Raw genomic sequence first — 5,376 nt, 5'->3', positions numbered from 1 at the left:
CTCGGAAGTAGTTTGTCACTCTTTCTTCCTAGTTTGTCTTTGTTTTGTAGCTCATCTGAAACCTGTCCACCATGGGTGACCCTGCTGGTTATTCAAAACACCAGTGGCATAGCCCTCAGAATCACAGCAACTCAAACCACCACAGCACGACAGACAGACGAGTGGTGGCTGTTTGGTGTCTTTCTAGCACATTCATAAATACATAATCAGACTAGATTGGCAGCCTTATTTTAAAAGTTTAAACTACTTACAGAGAGCACATGACTGCTAACTGCAACTTACTGAAAGGAACTTGAAAAACCATTTACAAAAACCGTTGTCATCAAGTCAGTTCTGACTCATAGTGACCCCACGTGTATCATTGTAGAATCGGGTTCCGTGGGGTTTTCAGTGTCTGCTGTTTTGGAAGTAACTCACCAGGGCTTTCTTCCAAGGTACCTCTGGTGCTTTGAACATCTGAACATCTGAACTAGGCAAGTTCATTAACTGTTTATACCACTTAGGGTTTCCCATTTATAATACAGAATTTTTATTTAGGAAAAAATTAACCAGATCCACTAGAATATTTATATATTTTGCCTTATATATGGAAATTATTTGCTTTGTAATGTAGAATGTTGTTGTTACTAAGTGTCATCATATCAGTTCTGAATCATAGCAAATCTGTGTAGAGTTTGCAAGGAAAGACTGGTGGATTTGAACTTCCAACCTTGCTGTGGTCGGCAGTCAGTGCTAATCCTACAGAACCACAACAATGCTCCATAATGTAGAATAGAGCATTTTAATGACATTTGTTTAATAGTACAAACTTTAAAGCTGATAAGAATTTCACTGCACACAAAAAACTGAAAAAACAGTGAATGAATATTAAAATTGCATTAACATTTACTGCACAGTTCTGTAGAAGAGAAGTCACCCTTGAGTGGCTTAATTGTGATTAATTTACATTTGAACATTAAAAGATAAGAGTTTTATTATGAGGCTAGTCAAAAAAATATTGCTATAAAATCACAGCAAGCTTTATTGAACAAAAATATTAAAATGTGAAACTTATTTTTTAACATAGACTCTGAAGAGGTAATACTAGGGTTGTACGGTAGATGGAGTAAGTTTTTACAACACATTTCTCATGGTCAAATCCTTGGTATCACCAAAGAATGAGCAGTTACTTGTTCTCATGTGAAACCTATACTGAGACCAAGGGGTAGTCATTTAAAAAGAACAAGAGGGTGGATATGCATGGTTTTAAATCAGGAAAGTTGAGTGTCAGAGTTGTATCTTCTCACTCACTATACTTGTTCAATCTGTATCCTGAGTAAATAATCCAAGAAGCTGAACAATATGAAGAACAGCATCAGGATTGGAGAAGACTCATTAAAAACCTGTGCTACACAGATAAAACAACTTGCTTGCTGTAAGCAGAGCCTCAAAGCATTTACTGATAAATACGCACATTTATGTATTTCTTCCTGTTGGTTGATGAGGTAGCTGTCTTCCAAATTTCTTGGCATTGCCCAGTGAGTGCTTCTAGCATTGCATCAGGTTGTTAAACATTTCAGTTGGTATTCTGTCAATTCCTGTATGATGGTGGTGTGCCATGGAGTCGCTAAACTGACTCATAGTGACCCTACATAGGGTTTCTAAGACTGTAAATATTTATGGGAGCAGAAAGCCTCATCTTTCTCCCATGGAACAGCTGGTAGTTTTGAACTGCTGAGCTTCAGGTTAATAGTCCTACTCGTAACCACTACACTACCAGAGCTCCTTGTCAATTCCTGTAACCTTGCTTTTTACTAATACCTTCAGTGCTGCTTGGACTTCTCCCTTCAAAACTGTCAGCTCTTGATCATACGCACCTCCTGAAATGGTTGAACACTGACCAGTTCTTTTTGGTGCAGTGATTGTGCATTCCTCCGTCTTCTATATGTACTTCCTTCCTTATTGAATATTTTGCACATAGACTCCTTCAATATTTCAAGTAGAATCTGGTATTATTTCTTCAGTTCTTTCAGCTTGAGAAATGTTGAGTATGTTCTTCCCTTTTTGTTTTCTAATTCTAGGTCTACACAGTCCATGATATTACTTTATTTTGTCTTCTTAGTCTGTCCTTTGACATTATCTGTTTAGATCTTTTCCTCATCATTTCTTCCATTCACGTTCCTTTATGTTCAAGAGCAAGTTTTAGAGTCTCTTTAACATTCACTTTGGTCTTTATTTTCTTTCATATCTTTTAAATGACATTTTGCTTTCTTCATGTATAATGTTCATGGTGTCACCCCAACTCATCTTGTGTTTGGTCATTGTTGTTCATTGTGTCAAATCTGCTGTTGAAATTATCTCTGCATTCCTGTGGGATATATTCAAGATCATGTTTTTGATCTTGGTGGACTTGTTTTACTTTTCTTCAACTTCAACCTGAATGTTCATATGAAATTCTCTGCACACTTGGCTCCTGATTTTGTTTTGGCTGATGATATTGAGCTTCTCCATCATCTTTTCCCATCATTGTAGTAAATTTGATTCTTGTGTCTTCCATCTAGTGAGGTTTATTGGATTACCTCTCTTTGGAATGGGCACAAATATGGATCTCTTCCAGTGGGTTGACCAGGTAGCAGTCGTCCAAATTTTGTGGCATAGATGAGTTGAGTATGTTCAATATGCCTCTGTTGAAATATTTCAGTTGGTATTCTGTCAATTACTGAAACCTTGATTTTCTCTAATAGATTCACTGCAGCTTAGACTTTTTCCTTCCATACCATTCAGTTCTTGATTATATAATACCTCCTGAAATGGTTGAACATGGACCAGTTCTTTATGATACAGGTTTATGTGTATTCCTTCCATCTTCTTTGGGTACTTTTTGCTTCATTGGCTATTTTACACATAGACTCCTTCAATATTGCAATTCAAGGTTTGAATTCTTTTCAATTCATTCAGCACTCATTGACAACACTTAACAACAACAAAAGTGTATTTATATTATCCTCTTCCTGACCACAACATTGTAATTCAGGATACATCTTGAGATGTTCATTGTAAAGATGAGTGTGACTCCATTCCTCTTCAATTTGTCATTCCTGGCATAGTAGTTTATATAACTGTCCAATTCAAAATTGCTTATACCAGTCCATTTCAACTCACTAATGTCTGCTCTTGTTAGATGCCATCTAGTCAGTATCAATTCAGCGACCTTATGCACAACAGAATGAAATGCTGCCCAATCCTGTGCCAACCTCACACACACACTCACAATCATTGCTACATTTCAGTCCATTGTTGATACCACGGTACCAAGCTATCTCATTGAAGGTGTTCCTCTTTTGCTCTCACCCTCCACTTTACTAAGCATGAAGTCCTTCTTCAGGGATTGGTCTCTCCTGATAATATGTCTGAAATATAAGAGACAAAGTCTGGCCATCCTGGTTTTCAAGGAGCATCCTGGCTGTACTTATTCAAACATACATTTGTTTATTATTTTGGCAGTCCCTGGTACTTTTGCCATTCTTCTCTGAAACCATAACTCAAACACATCAATTCTTCTAAGGTCTTCCGTATTCCTGGTCCAACATTTACATGCATATGAGGTTATTGAAAATACTATAGCTTGGATCAGGTGCACCTTAGTTCTCAAACTGATGTCTTGGGTCTTGAACACTTTAAAGAGGTTTTGTGCAGCAAATTTGCCTAATGCAATATGTCATTTGGTTTCTTAACTGCTGCTTCCATGAGTGATCTGAGCAAAATGAAGTCTTTGACAATTTCAATTGTTTCTCCATTTATCTTGATGTTATTTATTGGTCCAGTGATAAGGATTTTTGGGGGTTTTTTTGGCATAGAAATGCAGCCTATACTGAAGGCTGTCTTTGATCTTCAGTAATAAGCATTTTAGGTCCTCTTTGCTTTCAGCAAACATATTTTTGCATATCACATATACACATATATAATGAGTCTTTCTCCAATCTTGATGCCATGTTCTTCTTCATATAATCCAGCTTCTCAAATTATTTGGCTAGCATGCAGATTTAATAAGTATGGTGGAAGAATACAACCCTGGTGCACACCTATCCTGATTGTAAACCATTCGGTGTTCCCTTGCTCTGTTAGAGTGTATTGATTTTTATATATTGCATTTAATTTTGACACCTCTAAAATTTCCTTGATTTGTATTTCATGTATTCCCTATTCTGATAATTAATGCATATTTGTAGCTGTTTCTTCCCTTTTTGAAGTCAAGCGACATATTGCATTAGTCAAATTTGCTGCACGTGACCTCTTTAAAGTGTTTAAGAGCAAGATGTCAGTTTGAGGACTAAGGTGCTCCTTCCTGATCCAAGCCATGGTAAATGAAGATTTCAAAAGCTTTTCTCCAGCTGTATCATTCACGTCGATTCTACTTTGAGGAGACACCTCTTACTGAGTTGTATTTTGAGTGGTTTCCAACAAGAGTCTCATATTCTGGCACTGTATTGTTATTGTGTGCCGTGGAATCGGTTCCGACTCAGTACAAGAGCAGAAAGCCTCGTCTTACTCCCATGGAACAGCTGATAGTTTCGAACTGCTGACCTTAAGGTTCGCAGCCCAATTTGTAACCACTACTCTACCAGAGCTCCTTCTGGCACTGTATTAGACACTGCTATATTTCAGAGTCCTGGTGTGACACTGTGGGTTAATGCGCCAGACTGCAAAGCCATTTGAACTGCAAGTCGGTGGTTCAAGCTCACCACCTGGTCCTTGGAAACCTTATACAGGATTGCTATGGGTCAGAACCAACTCAACGGCACTTAACAACAACAACATATAAGGTTTTCAGTGGCTAATCCCTATTCTTTCTTCCTAGTCTGTCTTTGTCGAGAAGTTCAACTGACCCTGATACTATTTAAAATACCAGTGATTTAGCTTCCAGCATCAAAGTAACATGTAAGACTCCACAATCCAACAGACAAGTGGTAGAAAAAATTCATATGTAAACATAATTTACTGATTCTTTTTATAAAAATAGATTCATTACCTGGAACTGAAGAAGACCTAATGGAGGAAGGTGAAGAATTTGAGAAAGCATCTAAATTAACCAAACATGTAAGTATATTTCAATTTTTTTGTCTATAAAACTAATAAAAACATAAAAAAGGGCTAAAAAAGCATACTTTAAATTAAAGAATAGTTTACAATATTCCTACAGTGTCCTTGCATCAATATGTAGCCATCTGTATTACAGGAATAGTAAAATAGTGCTAATCTTTGCTTTTCAGTCATTAGGAGGAAAGACTTGAATGTGATGGAAAATTTTAACTTCTTGTGTTATTAAGTGCTCACTTATATAAACAAATATCTAAAAAAATTTATGAGTTCTCTTAGATTTAAATAATATAATATTTT

At 36.7% G+C, this 5,376-nt stretch overlaps 1 pseudogene; it reads left to right on the top strand.

Annotated features, from left to right (window-relative positions):
- LOC102830445 overlaps positions 1 to 5,376 on the top strand; it is a 265,297-nt pseudogene that overhangs the window by 118,376 nt on the left and 141,545 nt on the right.

The sequence above is a fragment of the Chrysochloris asiatica genome, unplaced genomic scaffold (genome assembly GCF_000296735.1).
Source record: "Chrysochloris asiatica unplaced genomic scaffold, ChrAsi1.0 scaffold00036, whole genome shotgun sequence".
NCBI classification, from domain to species: Eukaryota; Metazoa; Chordata; class Mammalia; order Afrosoricida; family Chrysochloridae; genus Chrysochloris; species Chrysochloris asiatica.
This window is presented reverse-complemented; position numbering and strand designations above follow the sequence as displayed.